Source organism: Chiloscyllium punctatum, chromosome 13 (assembly GCF_047496795.1).
Source record: "Chiloscyllium punctatum isolate Juve2018m chromosome 13, sChiPun1.3, whole genome shotgun sequence".
In the NCBI taxonomy this organism is placed as follows: Eukaryota; Metazoa; Chordata; class Chondrichthyes; order Orectolobiformes; family Hemiscylliidae; genus Chiloscyllium; species Chiloscyllium punctatum.
In genome coordinates this window covers 77,097,246-77,116,773 of record NC_092751.1, presented here as the reverse complement: position 1 = coordinate 77,116,773, position 19,528 = coordinate 77,097,246, and the positions used below count along the sequence as shown (strand labels likewise).

The 19,528-nt window shown below is 44.6% G+C and overlaps 10 non-coding genes across 10 annotated transcripts; all 10 read left to right on the top strand.

Moving 5' to 3' along the window:
- The first annotated feature begins 1,978 nt into the window (after positions 1 to 1,978).
- Positions 1,979 to 2,060, top strand: trnas-aga (transfer RNA serine (anticodon AGA)). Its single transcript has one exon. It is a non-coding gene; the product is annotated as a tRNA-Ser (tRNA).
- Positions 2,061 to 4,187: 2,127 nt separating this feature from the next.
- trnar-ucg (transfer RNA arginine (anticodon UCG)) lies at positions 4,188 to 4,260 on the top strand. The gene has a single exon. It is a non-coding gene; the product is annotated as a tRNA-Arg (tRNA).
- Positions 4,261 to 5,651: 1,391 nt separating this feature from the next.
- trnas-aga (transfer RNA serine (anticodon AGA)) lies at positions 5,652 to 5,733 on the top strand. Its single transcript has one exon. It is a non-coding gene; the product is annotated as a tRNA-Ser (tRNA).
- Positions 5,734 to 7,860: 2,127 nt separating this feature from the next.
- trnar-ucg (transfer RNA arginine (anticodon UCG)) lies at positions 7,861 to 7,933 on the top strand. Its single transcript has one exon. It is a non-coding gene; the product is annotated as a tRNA-Arg (tRNA).
- Positions 7,934 to 9,324: 1,391 nt separating this feature from the next.
- Positions 9,325 to 9,406, top strand: trnas-aga (transfer RNA serine (anticodon AGA)). Its single transcript has one exon. It is a non-coding gene; the product is annotated as a tRNA-Ser (tRNA).
- A 2,127-nt stretch (positions 9,407 to 11,533) lies between these two features.
- trnar-ucg (transfer RNA arginine (anticodon UCG)) lies at positions 11,534 to 11,606 on the top strand. Its single transcript has one exon. It is a non-coding gene; the product is annotated as a tRNA-Arg (tRNA).
- Positions 11,607 to 12,997: 1,391 nt separating this feature from the next.
- Positions 12,998 to 13,079, top strand: trnas-aga (transfer RNA serine (anticodon AGA)). The gene has a single exon. It is a non-coding gene; the product is annotated as a tRNA-Ser (tRNA).
- Positions 13,080 to 15,206: 2,127 nt separating this feature from the next.
- On the top strand, positions 15,207 to 15,279 carry trnar-ucg (transfer RNA arginine (anticodon UCG)). The gene has a single exon. It is a non-coding gene; the product is annotated as a tRNA-Arg (tRNA).
- Positions 15,280 to 16,670: 1,391 nt separating this feature from the next.
- Positions 16,671 to 16,752, top strand: trnas-aga (transfer RNA serine (anticodon AGA)). The gene has a single exon. It is a non-coding gene; the product is annotated as a tRNA-Ser (tRNA).
- A 2,127-nt stretch (positions 16,753 to 18,879) lies between these two features.
- trnar-ucg (transfer RNA arginine (anticodon UCG)) lies at positions 18,880 to 18,952 on the top strand. The gene has a single exon. It is a non-coding gene; the product is annotated as a tRNA-Arg (tRNA).
- The last annotated feature ends 576 nt before the right edge of the window (positions 18,953 to 19,528 follow it).

Here is a 19,528-nt window from a genome sequence, read left to right as displayed (position 1 = left end):
TAGATAAGTCAGCTGGGCCGGATGGGATCTATCTGATGTTGTTTAGCAAATGCACTGCAGGAAGGTACAAATCAAGCTGATGCTAACAACGGCTCGTTTTGAGCCGCTAATTTGCAGTGAAGTGGCGGCGCCAATAAAAGGTGTCACGCAGCTCGTCTAATTCCACATCCTGAGCTCGAAATGAGCAGATGTCTCTCGCTGAGTTTCGGCAGGGTCTTGCTTAGACGACACCATGACACGTTTTCACTGGAGTAGATCATGAAATCGCGTCGTGAATGTGAATAAAACGATGGGCACTTCCAGCAGAGAAGGAGGCGACCCTGAAGCAGGCAGCTCTGGACAAATGTTTCTCCTTTGCCAGTGAAAGGCACTGCTTCACAAATTGGAAACTTCGAAGTGAAGCAGTGTTGGTGATTATCTTCGCTGCTTGTTCACCTTTTTAATTCTGATTCCGTGAAAGTCCATGGCATTACATATCGACATTCTGCCGTTGCTGCGCGTGTCGCTTGGGCCAGTAGAGTAATGGATAACGCGTCTGACTTCGGAGCAGAAGATTGTAGGTTCGAGTCCTACCTGGCTCGTGGGGAATGTCTCACTTTAACCGTGCCCCTCGTTGGCGCTCCCCTGCCGGGACGTCGCTTCTGTGCTTCCGCATTTAAAACTTGCGTTTGTCTTATTGTCCATTTCAAATTCCAGCTCACCACAACGGAGACCTCTGTCGGTTTGGGGGTGCATTTCTGTGTGTCTCCCTTTGTGGGTGAAAATGAGCATGAGTTCCTCAAAAGAGTGACAAGTCGTTGTGGAAGTGTCATACATCTGTGCCATTTAAGAACACAGGATAAAGTCATTGACATTTGCCCTGGGAACATTACAACACACGACACTTTGGGCCAAAGTTGGAAACTGCGACTGGAATAGATGGCTCTCTGATCAGGTGGAATGGCCTTTCCCCAATTTGTAAATCTACGAAGACAAGTTGAAAATAATCTGCAACGAAAATGTTCATAAAGGGTGTTTTATTTACACTAAATACGATAGTATCTATCGCCTTGTCTTGTTATTTACTTGTGAAGTTTCGGTACTCTCAGCACCGTGGCCCGGATCGTATTCCCGCTCATGGAATGGTTGTATTGTTCAGCTAACATATCGGTGTACCAGTACTTCTGCCGATTTTCCGATGCTAGCAGCTCATTGGTTTTGTCCAAAACATTATGAATGTTAACATAATACAAATAGCTGCAGTTGCTGGAAATCTGAGCCTAAAACGAAAATTGTTTGCAGAATGCAGAAAGACTGGCAACAGAAACATCGACTTTCCTGCTCCTCGGATGCTGCTGTGCTTTTCCAGCATTTTCTGATCTAAAATCAGGTTTCCAGCATCTGCAGTCCTCACTCCTGCCGAGTTCCTTCAGTGTCACTGGTTCCCAATTCAAGAACTCCATCTCTGGCGGTTTCATATCTGTACCTCCATGCTGTGGAATTGAAGAGTGAAGAAAAGTAACTCACCCCCTCCATCTCTGGGGTAATTAGGGGCTGAAAGTGAATCGTATCACATTGAAGTATATCTACAAGCGACTTGATCTCTGTCTTTTATTGGGAACCATCTCTTTCATTGTAACCATCAGGAAAGACCATTTCGTTCGCTAAATAAAGAAATGAATATGTCACTAACCTTTGTTTGTTTCATGTCCAAGAATACTCAGATCAATAGCTCCCTTGATTACCTCTGCTGGTCATGTTCGCAAAGAGATCGAGCAAATTGCCAAGTGTGATTTTCCTTTCAATAAATAATTTTGACTCAATTTTGCTGCAAATATCTTTTCCTAACTTTGTGCTTTTCTTCTTTGACATTGGTGTCTCGCACCTTACAAATGACAGCAAAGGTATGAATGGAGATGGAAACATTTCACTCAAGTCAGCGGCAGCTTTCAATGAGATCACGGCTGATTTGGTCAGTGCTCAGGACGCAGTGCCATCTGTTGTCATGGCCGAGTGGTTAAGGCGATGGATTAGAAATCCATTGGGGGTTCCCCACGTAGGTTCGAATCCTGCTGACTACGTTTTCCGTGCTTTGCTGCTGGAACAATTCAAAGTTCAGAAAGCCTGTTTTGCAAACCAGGCCTGTAATTTGATTAGACTTGAGAAACTCGAGTTCTTCATCAGAAATGCTCCACATTTAAAACATTATCTCTGTTTCTCTTTCCAGATACACTGCTCGACACATCGGGTTTCTGCAGTTGTTATTGAACGCCCTGAGCAGAAGTGCTGCTTTTCATTAGATTCCTTTAATCCCTTGTCCTCTGTTCTCTGACTCTGGTCATTGGCAACACTTCCTCTTGCTCGTCAGAGTGCTCATTCCCCACCGCTCCGTCTCCCATCATTACAAACAACCGCAGGAAATTGCCACTTAACCATCTTTGTTCCAAAGTGAAACTCACCAGCCTAGGAACTCTCTCCACCAAATGGGACTTCTCATCCCTGGACATGGAAAAGCCAGAGGATTGTGAAGAGATACTGTGAACATATTGTCAGTTGGCAGTTGGAAAAATGTTTAGGAAGCAAACCATATAATTTAGGCTCCAGCTTTGGAAATCTTGAGAAACTCTTTGGGAAATGGAATCACAGGAGATTGAAGAAGTGTAAATTGTCAGTCCGAGTAGAGGAAGGGACATTGACTCTGATGTTCTCGGCACAGGAATTGATCTGAGACATTGAAAGAATTATCGCTCCCGTACGTGAGCAATACAAACTTCATCTGGACGGTGGGACAATGAAAAACTCTGGAACACTCAAGACAATATCCAAATATTGACTGAGATCACGACAGTACGAGTACGATAGATGGGTCAGTTTTTGTCCAGTGTGTGCGGGAGGGATTCCTGACACAGTATGTAGACATGCCTTCAAGGGAAGAAGCCACTTTCGATTTAGTACTGGGTAACGAGCCTGGTCAGGTTTTAGATTTGGAAGTAGGTGAGCACTGTGGAGACAGCGATCACAATTCTCTCAGGTTTACTTTCGTGATGGAAAGGGATAGGTGTACTCCACGGAGCAAGAGTTTCAGCTGGTGGAAGGGAAATCACGATGCAATGAGGTAAGATTTAGGAAGCGCAGAGTTGGGTAGGAAACTGTAGGGGGTGAGCACATTAAAAATGTGAAGCTTATTCAAGGAAAAGCTCCTGTGTGTCCTCGATAAGTATGTACCTGCCAGGCAGGGAGGGAGATATAGAACGCGTGAGCCGTGGTTTACTAAGGAAGGTGGAATCCCTGGTCAAGAAGAACAAGAAGTCTTATGTTAGGACAAAACGTGAAAACTCAGTTAGAGCGCTCGAGGTTTCCAACGATCTCAGGAAAGACCGAAAAAGAGAGCTGGGAAGAGCCAGGAGGAGACATGAGAAGTTGTTGGCAGATAGGATCAGGGTTAACGCTAAGGCTTTCCATAGGTATGTCAGGAATAAAAGAATGACGAGAGTTAAATTTGGGACAATCAAGGATAATAGTGGGAAGTCGTGTGTGGAGTCAGTGGAGATAGAGGAAGCACTAAATAAATATTTTTCGACAGAGTTCGCTATAGATAATGAAAATGTTGGCGAGGAAGATACAGAGATACTTGCGTCTAGACTAGAAGAGATTGAGGTTCACAAGGAAGAGATATTAGAAATACTGCAGAGTGTGAAAATAGATAAGTCAGCTGGGCCGGATGGGATCTATCTGATGTTGTTTAGCAAATGCACTGCAGGAAGGTACAAATCAAGCTGATGCTAACAACGGCTCGTTTTGAGCCGCTAATTTGCAGTGAAGTGGCGGCGCCAATAAAAGGTGTCACGCAGCTCGTCTAATTCCACATCCTGAGCTCGAAATGAGCAGATGTCTCTCGCTGAGTTTCGGCAGGGTCTTGCTTAGACGACACCATGGCACGTTTTCACTGGAGTAGATCATGAAATCGCGTCGTGAATGTGAATAAAACGATGGGCACTTCCAGCAGAGAAGGAGGCGACCCTGAAGCAGGCAGCTCTGGACAAATGTTTCTCCTTTGCCAGTGAAAGGCACTGCTTCACAAATTGGAAACTTCGAAGTGAAGCAGTGTTGGTGATTATCTTCGCTGCTTGTTCACCTTTTTAATTCTGATTCCGTGAAAGTCCATGGCATTACATATCGACATTCTGCCGTAGCACTGCGCGTCTATTGGGCCAGTAGCGTAATGGATAACGCGTCTGACTTCGGATCAGAAGATTGTAGGTTCGAGTCCTACCTGGCTCGTGGGGAATGTCTCACTTTAACCGTGCCCCTCGTTGACGCTCCCCTGCAAAGCCCTGCCGGGACGTCGCTTCTGTGCTTCCGCATTTAAAACTTGCATTTGTCTTATTGTCCATTTCAAATTCCAGCTCACCACAACGGAGACCATTGTCGGTTTGGGGGTGCCTTTGTGGGTGAAAATGAGCATGAGTTCCTCAAAAGAGTGACAAGTCGTTGTGGAAGTGTCATACATCTGTGCCATTTAAGAACACAGGATAAAGTCATTGACATTTGCCCTGGGAACATTAGAACACACGACACTTTGGGCCAAAGTTGGAAACTGCGACTGCAATAGATGGCTCTCTGATCAGGCGGAATGGCCTTTTCCCACTTTGTAAATCTACGAAGACAAGTTGAAAATAATCTGCAACGAAAATGTTCATAAAGGGTGTTTTATTTACACTAAATACGATAGTATCTATCGCCTTGTCTTGTTATTTACTTGTGAAGATTCGGTACTCTCAGCACCGTGGCCCGGATCGTATTCCCGCTCATGGAATGGTTGTATTGTTCAGCTAACATATCGGTGTACCAGTACTTCGGCCGATTTTCCGATGCTAGCAGGTCATTGGTTTTGTCCAAAACATTATGAATGTTAACATAATACAAATAGCTGCAGTTGCTGCAAATCTGAGCCTAAAACGAAAATTGTTTGCGGAACGCAGAAAGACTGGCAACAGAAACATCGACTTTCCTGCTCCTCGGATGCTGCTGTGCTTTTCCAGCATTTTCTGATCTAAAATCAGGTTTCCAGCATCTGCAGTCCTCACTCCTGCCGAGTTCCTTCAGTGTCGCTGGTTCCCAATTCAAGAACTCCATCTCTGGCGGTTTCATATCTGTACCTCCATGCTGTGGAATTGAAGAGTGAAGAAAAGTAACTCACCCCCTCCATCTCTGGGGTAATTAGGGGCTGAAAGTGAATCGTATCACATTGAAGTATATCTACAAGCGACTTAATCTCTGTCTTTTATTGGGAACCATCTCTTTCATTGTAACCATCAGGAAAGACCATTTCGTTCGCGAAATAAAGAAATGAATATGTCACTAACCTTTGTTTGTTTCATGTCCAAGAATACTCAGATCAATAGCTCCCTTGATTACCTCTGCTGGTCATGTTCGCAAAGAGATCGAGCAAATTGCCAAGTGTGATTTTCCTTTCAATAAATAATTTTGACTCAATTTTGCTGCAAATATCTTTTCCTAACTTTGTGCTTTTCTTCTTTGACATTGGTGTCTCGCACCTTACAAATGACAGCAAAGGTATGAATGGAGATGGAAACATTTCACTCAAGTCAGCGGCAGCTTTCAATGAGATCACGGCTGATTTGGTCAGTGCTCAGGACGCAGTGCCGTCTGTAGTCATGGCCGAGTGGTTAAGGCAATGGATTAGAAATCCATTGGGGTTTCCCCACGTAGGTTCGAATCCTGCTGACTACGTTTTCAGTGCTTTGCTGCTGGAACAATTCAAAGTTCAGAAAGCCCGTTTTGCAAACCAGGCCTGTAATTTGATGAGACTTGAGAAACTCGAGTTCTTCATCAGAAATGCTCCACATTTAAAACATTATCTCTGTTTCTCTTTCCAGATACACTGCTCGACACATCGGATTTCTGCAGTTGTTATTGAACGCCCTGAGCAGAAGTGCTGCTTTTCATTAGATTCCTTTAATCCCTTGTCCTCTGTTCTCTGACTCTGGTCATTGGCAACACTTCCTCTTGCTCGTCAGAGTGCTCATTCCCCACCGCTCCGTCTCCCATCATTACAAACAACCGCAGGAAATTGCCACTTAACCATCTTTGTTCCAAAGTGAAACTCACCAGCCTAGGAACTCTCTCCACCAAATGGGACTTCTCATCCCTGGACATGGAAAAGCCAGAGGATTGTGAAGAGATACTGTGAACATATTGTCAGTTGGCAGTTGGAAAAATGTTTAGGAAGCAAACCATATAATTTAGGCTCCAGCTTTGGAAATCTTGAGAAACTCTTTGGGAAATGGAATCACAGGAGATTGAAGAAGTGTAAATTGTCAGTCCGAGTAGAGGAAGGGACATTGACTCTGATGTTCTCGGCACAGGAATTGATCTGAGACATTGAAAGAATTATCGCTCCCGTACGTGAGCAATACAAACTTCATCTGGACGGTGGGACAATGAAAAACTCTGGAACACTCAAGACAATATCCAAATATTGACTGAGATCACGACAGTACGAGTACGATAGATGGGTCAGTTTTTGTCCAGTGTGTGCGGGAGGGATTCCTGACACAGTATGTAGACATGCCTTCAAGGGAAGAAGCCACTTTCGATTTAGTACTGGGTAACGAGCCTGGCCAGGTTTTAGATTTGGAAGTAGGTGAGCACTGTGGAGACAGCGATCACAATTCTCTCAGGTTTACTTTCGTGATGGAAAGGGATAGGTGTACTCCACGGAGCAAGAGTTTCAGCTGGTGGAAGGGAAATCACGATGCAATGAGGTAAGATTTAGGAAGCGCAGAGTTGGGTAGGAAACTGTAGGGGGTGAGCACATTAAAAATGTGAAGCTTATTCAAGGAAAAGCTCCTGTGTGTCCTCGATAAGTATGTACCTGCCAGGCAGGGAGGGAGATATAGAACGCGTGAGCCGTGGTTTACTAAGGAAGGTGGAATCCCTGGTCAAGAAGAACAAGAAGTCTTATGTTAGGACAAAACGTGAAAACTCAGTTAGAGCGCTCGAGGTTTCCAACGATCTCAGGAAAGACCTAAAAAGAGAGCTGGGAAGAGCCAGGAGGAGACATGAGAAGTTGTTGGCAGATAGGGTCAGGGTTAACGCTAAGGCTTTCCATAGGTATGTCAGGAATAAAAGAATGACGAGAGTTAAATTTGGGACAATCAAGGATAATAGTGGGAAGTCGTGTGTGGAGTCAGTGGAGATAGAGGAAGCACTAAATAAATATTTTTCGACAGAGTTCGCTATAGATAATGAAAATGTTGGCGAGGAAGATACAGAGATACTTGCGTCTAGACTAGAAGAGATTGAGGTTCACAAGGAAGAGATATTAGAAATACTGCAGAGTGTGAAAATAGATAAGTCAGCTGGGCCGGATGGGATCTATCTGATGTTGTTTAGCAAATGCACTGCAGGAAGGTACAAATCAAGCTGATGCTAACAACGGCTCGTTTTGAGCCGCTAATTTGCAGTGAAGTGGCGGCGCCAATAAAAGGTGTCACGCAGCTCGTCTAATTCCACATCCTGAGCTCGAAATGAGCAGATGTCTCTCGCTGAGTTTCGGCAGGGTCTTGCTTAGACGACACCATGGCACGTTTTCACTGGAGTAGATCATGAAATCGCGTCGTGAATGTGAATAAAACGATGGGCACTTCCAGCAGAGAAGGAGGCGACCCTGAAGCAGGCAGCTCTGGACAAATGTTTCTCCTTTGCCAGTGAAAGGCACTGCTTCACAAATTGGAAACTTCGAAGTGAAGCAGTGTTGGTGATTATCTTCGCTGCTTGTTCACCTTTTTAATTCTGATTCCGTGAAAGTCCATGGCATTACATATCGACATTCTGCCGTAGCTCTGCGCGTCTATTGGGCCAGTAGCGTAATGGATAACGCGTCTGACTTCGGATCAGAAGATTGTAGGTTCGAGTCCTACCTGGCTCGTGGGGAATGTCTCACTTTAACCGTGCCCCTCGTTGACGCTCCCCTGCAAAGCCCTGCCGGGACGTCGCTTCTGTGCTTCCGCATTTAAAACTTGCATTTGTCTTATTGTCCATTTCAAATTCCAGCTCACCACAACGGAGACCATTGTCGGTTTGGGGGTGCCTTTGTGGGTGAAAATGAGCATGAGTTCCTCAAAAGAGTGACAAGTCGTTGTGGAAGTGTCATACATCTGTGCCATTTAAGAACACAGGATAAAGTCATTGACATTTGCCCTGGGAACATTAGAACACACGACACTTTGGGCCAAAGTTGGAAACTGCGACTGCAATAGATGGCTCTCTGATCAGGCGGAATGGCCTTTTCCCACTTTGTAAATCTACGAAGACAAGTTGAAAATAATCTGCAACGAAAATGTTCATAAAGGGTGTTTTATTTACACTAAATACGATAGTATCTATCGCCTTGTCTTGTTATTTACTTGTGAAGATTCGGTACTCTCAGCACCGTGGCCCGGATCGTATTCCCGCTCATGGAATGGTTGTATTGTTCAGCTAACATATCGGTGTACCAGTACTTCGGCCGATTTTCCGATGCTAGCAGGTCATTGGTTTTGTCCAAAACATTATGAATGTTAACATAATACAAATAGCTGCAGTTGCTGGAAATCTGAGCCTAAAACGAAAATTGTTTGCGGAACGCAGAAAGACTGGCAACAGAAACATCGACTTTCCTGCTCCTCGGATGCTGCTGTGCTTTTCCAGCATTTTCTGATCTAAAATCAGGTTTCCAGCATCTGCAGTCCTCACTCCTGCCGAGTTCCTTCAGTGTCGCTGGTTCCCAATTCAAGAACTCCATCTCTGGCGGTTTCATATCTGTACCTCCATGCTGTGGAATTGAAGAGTGAAGAAAAGTAACTCACCCCCTCCATCTCTGGGGTAATTAGGGGCTGAAAGTGAATCGTATCACATTGAAGTATATCTACAAGCGACTTAATCTCTGTCTTTTATTGGGAACCATCTCTTTCATTGTAACCATCAGGAAAGACCATTTCGTTCGCGAAATAAAGAAATGAATATGTCACTAACCTTTGTTTGTTTCATGTCCAAGAATACTCAGATCAATAGCTCCCTTGATTACCTCTGCTGGTCATGTTCGCAAAGAGATCGAGCAAATTGCCAAGTGTGATTTTCCTTTCAATAAATAATTTTGACTCAATTTTGCTGCAAATATCTTTTCCTAACTTTGTGCTTTTCTTCTTTGACATTGGTGTCTCGCACCTTACAAATGACAGCAAAGGTATGAATGGAGATGGAAACATTTCACTCAAGTCAGCGGCAGCTTTCAATGAGATCACGGCTGATTTGGTCAGTGCTCAGGACGCAGTGCCGTCTGTAGTCATGGCCGAGTGGTTAAGGCAATGGATTAGAAATCCATTGGGGTTTCCCCACGTAGGTTCGAATCCTGCTGACTACGTTTTCAGTGCTTTGCTGCTGGAACAATTCAAAGTTCAGAAAGCCCGTTTTGCAAACCAGGCCTGTAATTTGATGAGACTTGAGAAACTCGAGTTCTTCATCAGAAATGCTCCACATTTAAAACATTATCTCTGTTTCTCTTTCCAGATACACTGCTCGACACATCGGATTTCTGCAGTTGTTATTGAACGCCCTGAGCAGAAGTGCTGCTTTTCATTAGATTCCTTTAATCCCTTGTCCTCTGTTCTCTGACTCTGGTCATTGGCAACACTTCCTCTTGCTCGTCAGAGTGCTCATTCCCCACCGCTCCGTCTCCCATCATTACAAACAACCGCAGGAAATTGCCACTTAACCATCTTTGTTCCAAAGTGAAACTCACCAGCCTAGGAACTCTCTCCACCAAATGGGACTTCTCATCCCTGGACATGGAAAAGCCAGAGGATTGTGAAGAGATACTGTGAACATATTGTCAGTTGGCAGTTGGAAAAATGTTTAGGAAGCAAACCATATAATTTAGGCTCCAGCTTTGGAAATCTTGAGAAACTCTTTGGGAAATGGAATCACAGGAGATTGAAGAAGTGTAAATTGTCAGTCCGAGTAGAGGAAGGGACATTGACTCTGATGTTCTCGGCACAGGAATTGATCTGAGACATTGAAAGAATTATCGCTCCCGTACGTGAGCAATACAAACTTCATCTGGACGGTGGGACAATGAAAAACTCTGGAACACTCAAGACAATATCCAAATATTGACTGAGATCACGACAGTACGAGTACGATAGATGGGTCAGTTTTTGTCCAGTGTGTGCGGGAGGGATTCCTGACACAGTATGTAGACATGCCTTCAAGGGAAGAAGCCACTTTCGATTTAGTACTGGGTAACGAGCCTGGCCAGGTTTTAGATTTGGAAGTAGGTGAGCACTGTGGAGACAGCGATCACAATTCTCTCAGGTTTACTTTCGTGATGGAAAGGGATAGGTGTACTCCACGGAGCAAGAGTTTCAGCTGGTGGAAGGGAAATCACGATGCAATGAGGTAAGATTTAGGAAGCGCAGAGTTGGGTAGGAAACTGTAGGGGGTGAGCACATTAAAAATGTGAAGCTTATTCAAGGAAAAGCTCCTGTGTGTCCTCGATAAGTATGTACCTGCCAGGCAGGGAGGGAGATATAGAACGCGTGAGCCGTGGTTTACTAAGGAAGGTGGAATCCCTGGTCAAGAAGAACAAGAAGTCTTATGTTAGGACAAAACGTGAAAACTCAGTTAGAGCGCTCGAGGTTTCCAACGATCTCAGGAAAGACCTAAAAAGAGAGCTGGGAAGAGCCAGGAGGAGACATGAGAAGTTGTTGGCAGATAGGGTCAGGGTTAACGCTAAGGCTTTCCATAGGTATGTCAGGAATAAAAGAATGACGAGAGTTAAATTTGGGACAATCAAGGATAATAGTGGGAAGTCGTGTGTGGAGTCAGTGGAGATAGAGGAAGCACTAAATAAATATTTTTCGACAGAGTTCGCTATAGATAATGAAAATGTTGGCGAGGAAGATACAGAGATACTTGCGTCTAGACTAGAAGAGATTGAGGTTCACAAGGAAGAGATATTAGAAATACTGCAGAGTGTGAAAATAGATAAGTCAGCTGGGCCGGATGGGATCTATCTGATGTTGTTTAGCAAATGCACTGCAGGAAGGTACAAATCAAGCTGATGCTAACAACGGCTCGTTTTGAGCCGCTAATTTGCAGTGAAGTGGCGGCGCCAATAAAAGGTGTCACGCAGCTCGTCTAATTCCACATCCTGAGCTCGAAATGAGCAGATGTCTCTCGCTGAGTTTCGGCAGGGTCTTGCTTAGACGACACCATGGCACGTTTTCACTGGAGTAGATCATGAAATCGCGTCGTGAATGTGAATAAAACGATGGGCACTTCCAGCAGAGAAGGAGGCGACCCTGAAGCAGGCAGCTCTGGACAAATGTTTCTCCTTTGCCAGTGAAAGGCACTGCTTCACAAATTGGAAACTTCGAAGTGAAGCAGTGTTGGTGATTATCTTCGCTGCTTGTTCACCTTTTTAATTCTGATTCCGTGAAAGTCCATGGCATTACATATCGACATTCTGCCGTAGCTCTGCGCGTCTATTGGGCCAGTAGCGTAATGGATAACGCGTCTGACTTCGGATCAGAAGATTGTAGGTTCGAGTCCTACCTGGCTCGTGGGGAATGTCTCACTTTAACCGTGCCCCTCGTTGACGCTCCCCTGCAAAGCCCTGCCGGGACGTCGCTTCTGTGCTTCCGCATTTAAAACTTGCATTTGTCTTATTGTCCATTTCAAATTCCAGCTCACCACAACGGAGACCATTGTCGGTTTGGGGGTGCCTTTGTGGGTGAAAATGAGCATGAGTTCCTCAAAAGAGTGACAAGTCGTTGTGGAAGTGTCATACATCTGTGCCATTTAAGAACACAGGATAAAGTCATTGACATTTGCCCTGGGAACATTAGAACACACGACACTTTGGGCCAAAGTTGGAAACTGCGACTGCAATAGATGGCTCTCTGATCAGGCGGAATGGCCTTTTCCCACTTTGTAAATCTACGAAGACAAGTTGAAAATAATCTGCAACGAAAATGTTCATAAAGGGTGTTTTATTTACACTAAATACGATAGTATCTATCGCCTTGTCTTGTTATTTACTTGTGAAGATTCGGTACTCTCAGCACCGTGGCCCGGATCGTATTCCCGCTCATGGAATGGTTGTATTGTTCAGCTAACATATCGGTGTACCAGTACTTCGGCCGATTTTCCGATGCTAGCAGGTCATTGGTTTTGTCCAAAACATTATGAATGTTAACATAATACAAATAGCTGCAGTTGCTGGAAATCTGAGCCTAAAACGAAAATTGTTTGCGGAACGCAGAAAGACTGGCAACAGAAACATCGACTTTCCTGCTCCTCGGATGCTGCTGTGCTTTTCCAGCATTTTCTGATCTAAAATCAGGTTTCCAGCATCTGCAGTCCTCACTCCTGCCGAGTTCCTTCAGTGTCGCTGGTTCCCAATTCAAGAACTCCATCTCTGGCGGTTTCATATCTGTACCTCCATGCTGTGGAATTGAAGAGTGAAGAAAAGTAACTCACCCCCTCCATCTCTGGGGTAATTAGGGGCTGAAAGTGAATCGTATCACATTGAAGTATATCTACAAGCGACTTAATCTCTGTCTTTTATTGGGAACCATCTCTTTCATTGTAACCATCAGGAAAGACCATTTCGTTCGCGAAATAAAGAAATGAATATGTCACTAACCTTTGTTTGTTTCATGTCCAAGAATACTCAGATCAATAGCTCCCTTGATTACCTCTGCTGGTCATGTTCGCAAAGAGATCGAGCAAATTGCCAAGTGTGATTTTCCTTTCAATAAATAATTTTGACTCAATTTTGCTGCAAATATCTTTTCCTAACTTTGTGCTTTTCTTCTTTGACATTGGTGTCTCGCACCTTACAAATGACAGCAAAGGTATGAATGGAGATGGAAACATTTCACTCAAGTCAGCGGCAGCTTTCAATGAGATCACGGCTGATTTGGTCAGTGCTCAGGACGCAGTGCCGTCTGTAGTCATGGCCGAGTGGTTAAGGCAATGGATTAGAAATCCATTGGGGTTTCCCCACGTAGGTTCGAATCCTGCTGACTACGTTTTCAGTGCTTTGCTGCTGGAACAATTCAAAGTTCAGAAAGCCCGTTTTGCAAACCAGGCCTGTAATTTGATGAGACTTGAGAAACTCGAGTTCTTCATCAGAAATGCTCCACATTTAAAACATTATCTCTGTTTCTCTTTCCAGATACACTGCTCGACACATCGGATTTCTGCAGTTGTTATTGAACGCCCTGAGCAGAAGTGCTGCTTTTCATTAGATTCCTTTAATCCCTTGTCCTCTGTTCTCTGACTCTGGTCATTGGCAACACTTCCTCTTGCTCGTCAGAGTGCTCATTCCCCACCGCTCCGTCTCCCATCATTACAAACAACCGCAGGAAATTGCCACTTAACCATCTTTGTTCCAAAGTGAAACTCACCAGCCTAGGAACTCTCTCCACCAAATGGGACTTCTCATCCCTGGACATGGAAAAGCCAGAGGATTGTGAAGAGATACTGTGAACATATTGTCAGTTGGCAGTTGGAAAAATGTTTAGGAAGCAAACCATATAATTTAGGCTCCAGCTTTGGAAATCTTGAGAAACTCTTTGGGAAATGGAATCACAGGAGATTGAAGAAGTGTAAATTGTCAGTCCGAGTAGAGGAAGGGACATTGACTCTGATGTTCTCGGCACAGGAATTGATCTGAGACATTGAAAGAATTATCGCTCCCGTACGTGAGCAATACAAACTTCATCTGGACGGTGGGACAATGAAAAACTCTGGAACACTCAAGACAATATCCAAATATTGACTGAGATCACGACAGTACGAGTACGATAGATGGGTCAGTTTTTGTCCAGTGTGTGCGGGAGGGATTCCTGACACAGTATGTAGACATGCCTTCAAGGGAAGAAGCCACTTTCGATTTAGTACTGGGTAACGAGCCTGGCCAGGTTTTAGATTTGGAAGTAGGTGAGCACTGTGGAGACAGCGATCACAATTCTCTCAGGTTTACTTTCGTGATGGAAAGGGATAGGTGTACTCCACGGAGCAAGAGTTTCAGCTGGTGGAAGGGAAATCACGATGCAATGAGGTAAGATTTAGGAAGCGCAGAGTTGGGTAGGAAACTGTAGGGGGTGAGCACATTAAAAATGTGAAGCTTATTCAAGGAAAAGCTCCTGTGTGTCCTCGATAAGTATGTACCTGCCAGGCAGGGAGGGAGATATAGAACGCGTGAGCCGTGGTTTACTAAGGAAGGTGGAATCCCTGGTCAAGAAGAACAAGAAGTCTTATGTTAGGACAAAACGTGAAAACTCAGTTAGAGCGCTCGAGGTTTCCAACGATCTCAGGAAAGACCTAAAAAGAGAGCTGGGAAGAGCCAGGAGGAGACATGAGAAGTTGTTGGCAGATAGGGTCAGGGTTAACGCTAAGGCTTTCCATAGGTATGTCAGGAATAAAAGAATGACGAGAGTTAAATTTGGGACAATCAAGGATAATAGTGGGAAGTCGTGTGTGGAGTCAGTGGAGATAGAGGAAGCACTAAATAAATATTTTTCGACAGAGTTCGCTATAGATAATGAAAATGTTGGCGAGGAAGATACAGAGATACTTGCGTCTAGACTAGAAGAGATTGAGGTTCACAAGGAAGAGATATTAGAAATACTGCAGAGTGTGAAAATAGATAAGTCAGCTGGGCCGGATGGGATCTATCTGATGTTGTTTAGCAAATGCACTGCAGGAAGGTACAAATCAAGCTGATGCTAACAACGGCTCGTTTTGAGCCGCTAATTTGCAGTGAAGTGGCGGCGCCAATAAAAGGTGTCACGCAGCTCGTCTAATTCCACATCCTGAGCTCGAAATGAGCAGATGTCTCTCGCTGAGTTTCGGCAGGGTCTTGCTTAGACGACACCATGGCACGTTTTCACTGGAGTAGATCATGAAATCGCGTCGTGAATGTGAATAAAACGATGGGCACTTCCAGCAGAGAAGGAGGCGACCCTGAAGCAGGCAGCTCTGGACAAATGTTTCTCCTTTGCCAGTGAAAGGCACTGCTTCACAAATTGGAAACTTCGAAGTGAAGCAGTGTTGGTGATTATCTTCGCTGCTTGTTCACCTTTTTAATTCTGATTCCGTGAAAGTCCATGGCATTACATATCGACATTCTGCCGTAGCTCTGCGCGTCTATTGGGCCAGTAGCGTAATGGATAACGTGTCTGACTTCGGATCAGAAGATTGTAGGTTCGAGTCCTACCTGGCTCGTGGGGAATGTCTCACTTTAACCGTGCCCCTCGTTGACGCTCCCCTGCAAAGCCCTGCCGGGACGTCGCTTCTGTGCTTCCGCATTTAAAACTTGCATTTGTCTTATTGTCCATTTCAAATTCCAGCTCACCACAACGGAGACCATTGTCGGTTTGGGGGTGCCTTTGTGGGTGAAAATGAGCATGAGTTCCTCAAAAGAGTGACAAGTCGTTGTGGAAGTGTCATACATCTGTGCCATTTAAGAACACAGGATAAAGTCATTGACATTTGCCCTGGGAACATTAGAACACACGACACTTTGGGCCAAAGTTGGAAACTGCGACTGCAATAGATGGCTCTCTGATCAGGCGGAATGGCCTTTTCCCACTTTGTAAATCTACGAAGACAAGTTGAAAATAATCTGCAACGAAAATGTTCATAAAGGGTGTTTTATTTACACTAAATACGATAGTATCTATCGCCTTGTCTTGTTATTTACTTGTGAAGATTCGGTACTCTCAGCACCGTGGCCCGGATCGTATTCCCGCTCATGGAATGGTTGTATTGTTCAGCTAACATATCGGTGTACCAGTACTTCGGCCGATTTTCCGATGCTAGCAGGTCATTGGTTTTGTCCAAAACATTATGAATGTTAACATAATACAAATAGCTGCAGTTGCTGGAAATCTGAGCCTAAAACGAAAATTGTTTGCGGAACGCAGAAAGACTGGCAACAGAAACATCGACTTTCCTGCTCCTCGGATGCTGCTGTGCTTTTCCAGCATTTTCTGATCTAAAATCAGGTTTCCAGCATCTGCAGTCCTCACTCCTGCCGAGTTCCTTCAGTGTCGCTGGTTCCCAATTCAAGAACTCCATCTCTGGCGGTTTCATATCTGTACCTCCATGCTGTGGAATTGAAGAGTGAAGAAAAGTAACTCACCCCCTCCATCTCTGGGGTAATTAGGGGCTGAAAGTGAATCGTATCACATTGAAGTATATCTACAAGCGACTTAATCTCTGTCTTTTATTGGGAACCATCTCTTTCATTGTAACCATCAGGAAAGACCATTTCGTTCGCGAAATAAAGAAATGAATATGTCACTAACCTTTGTTTGTTTCATGTCCAAGAATACTCAGATCAATAGCTCCCTTGATTACCTCTGCTGGTCATGTTCGCAAAGAGATCGAGCAAATTGCCAAGTGTGATTTTCCTTTCAATAAATAATTTTGACTCAATTTTGCTGCAAATATCTTTTCCTAACTTTGTGCTTTTCTTCTTTGACATTGGTGTCTCGCACCTTACAAATGACAGCAAAGGTATGAATGGAGATGGAAACATTTCACTCAAGTCAGCGGCAGCTTTCAATGAGATCACGGCTGATTTGGTCAGTGCTCAGGACGCAGTGCCGTCTGTAGTCATGGCCGAGTGGTTAAGGCAATGGATTAGAAATCCATTGGGGTTTCCCCACGTAGGTTCGAATCCTGCTGACTACGTTTTCAGTGCTTTGCTGCTGGAACAATTCAAAGTTCAGAAAGCCCGTTTTGCAAACCAGGCCTGTAATTTGATGAGACTTGAGAAACTCGAGTTCTTCATCAGAAATGCTCCACATTTAAAACATTATCTCTGTTTCTCTTTCCAGATACACTGCTCGACACATCGGATTTCTGCAGTTGTTATTGAACGCCCTGAGCAGAAGTGCTGCTTTTCATTAGATTCCTTTAATCCCTTGTCCTCTGTTCTCTGACTCTGGTCATTGGCAACACTTCCTCTTGCTCGTCAGAGTGCTCATTCCCCACCGCTCCGTCTCCCATCATTACAAACAACCGCAGGAAATTGCCACTTAACCATCTTTGTTCCAAAGTGAAACTCACCAGCCTAGGAACTCTCTCCACCAAATGGGACTTCTCATCCCTGGACATGGAAAAGCCAGAGGATTGTGAAGAGATACTGTGAACATATTGTCAGTTGGCAGTTGGAAAAATGTTTAGGAAGCAAACCATATAATTTAGGCTCCAGCTTTGGAAATCTTGAGAAACTCTTTGGGAAATGGAATCACAGGAGATTGAAGAAGTGTAAATTGTCAGTCCGAGTAGAGGAAGGGACATTGACTCTGATGTTCTCGGCACAGGAATTGATCTGAGACATTGAAAGAATTATCGCTCCCGTACGTGAGCAATACAAACTTCATCTGGACGGTGGGACAATGAAAAACTCTGGAACACTCAAGACAATATCCAAATATTGACTGAGATCACGACAGTACGAGTACGATAGATGGGTCAGTTTTTGTCCAGTGTGTGCGGGAGGGATTCCTGACACAGTATGTAGACATGCCTTCAAGGGAAGAAGCCACTTTCGATTTAGTACTGGGTAACGAGCCTGGCCAGGTTTTAGATTTGGAAGTAGGTGAGCACTGTGGAGACAGCGATCACAATTCTCTCAGGTTTACTTTCGTGATGGAAAGGGATAGGTGTACTCCACGGAGCAAGAGTTTCAGCTGGTGGAAGGGAAATCACGATGCAATGAGGTAAGATTTAGGAAGCGCAGAGTTGGGTAGGAAACTGTAGGGGGTGAGCACATTAAAAATGTGAAGCTTATTCAAGGAAAAGCTCCTGTGTGTCCTCGATAAGTATGTACCTGCCAGGCAGGGAGGGAGATATAGAACGCGTGAGCCGTGGTTTACTAAGGAAGGTGGAATCCCTGGTCAAGAAGAACAAGAAGTCTTATGTTAGGACAAAACGTGAAAACTCAGTTAGAGCGCTCGAGGTTTCCAACGATCTCAGGAAAGACCTAAAAAGAGAGCTGGGAAGAGCCAGGAGGAGACATGAGAAGTTGTTGGCAGATAGGGTCAGGGTTAACGCTAAGGCTTTCCATAGGTATGTCAGGAATAAAAGAATGACGAGAGTTAAATTTGGGACAATCAAGGATAATAGTGGGAAGTCGTGTGTGGAGTCAGTGGAGATAGAGGAAGCACTAAATAAATATTTTTCGACAGAGTTCGCTATAGATAATGAAAATGTTGGCGAGGAAGATACAGAGATACTTGCGTCTAGACTAGAAGAGATTGAGGTTCACAAGGAAGAGATATTAGAAATACTGCAGAGTGTGAAAATAGATAAGTCAGCTGGGCCGGATGGGATCTATCTGATGTTGTTTAGCAAATGCACTGCAGGAAGGTACAAATCAAGCTGATGCTAACAACGGCTCGTTTTGAGCCGCTAATTTGCAGTGAAGTGGCGGCGCCAATAAAAGGTGTCACGCAGCTCGTCTAATTCCACATCCTGAGCTCGAAATGAGCAGATGTCTCTCGCTGAGTTTCGGCAGGGTCTTGCTTAGACGACACCATGGCACGTTTTCACTGGAGTAGATCATGAAATCGCGTCGTGAATGTGAATAAAACGATGGGCACTTCCAGCAGAGAAGGAGGCGACCCTGAAGCAGGCAGCTCTGGACAAATGTTTCTCCTTTGCCAGTGAAAGGCACTGCTTCACAAATTGGAAACTTCGAAGTGAAGCAGTGTTGGTGATTATCTTCGCTGCTTGTTCACCTTTTTAATTCTGATTCCGTGAAAGTCCATGGCATTACATATCGACATTCTGCCGTAGCTCTGCGCGTCTATTGGGCCAGTAGCGTAATGGATAACGTGTCTGACTTCGGATCAGAAGATTGTAGGTTCGAGTCCTACCTGGCTCGTGGGGAATGTCTCACTTTAACCGTGCCCCTCGTTGACGCTCCCCTGCAAAGCCCTGCCGGGACGTCGCTTCTGTGCTTCCGCATTTAAAACTTGCATTTGTCTTATTGTCCATTTCAAATTCCAGCTCACCACAACGGAGACCATTGTCGGTTTGGGGGTGCCTTTGTGGGTGAAAATGAGCATGAGTTCCTCAAAAGAGTGACAAGTCGTTGTGGAAGTGTCATACATCTGTGCCATTTAAGAACACAGGATAAAGTCATTGACATTTGCCCTGGGAACATTAGAACACACGACACTTTGGGCCAAAGTTGGAAACTGCGACTGCAATAGATGGCTCTCTGATCAGGCGGAATGGCCTTTTCCCACTTTGTAAATCTACGAAGACAAGTTGAAAATAATCTGCAACGAAAATGTTCATAAAGGGTGTTTTATTTACACTAAATACGATAGTATCTATCGCCTTGTCTTGTTATTTACTTGTGAAGATTCGGTACTCTCAGCACCGTGGCCCGGATCGTATTCCCGCTCATGGAATGGTTGTATTGTTCAGCTAACATATCGGTGTACCAGTACTT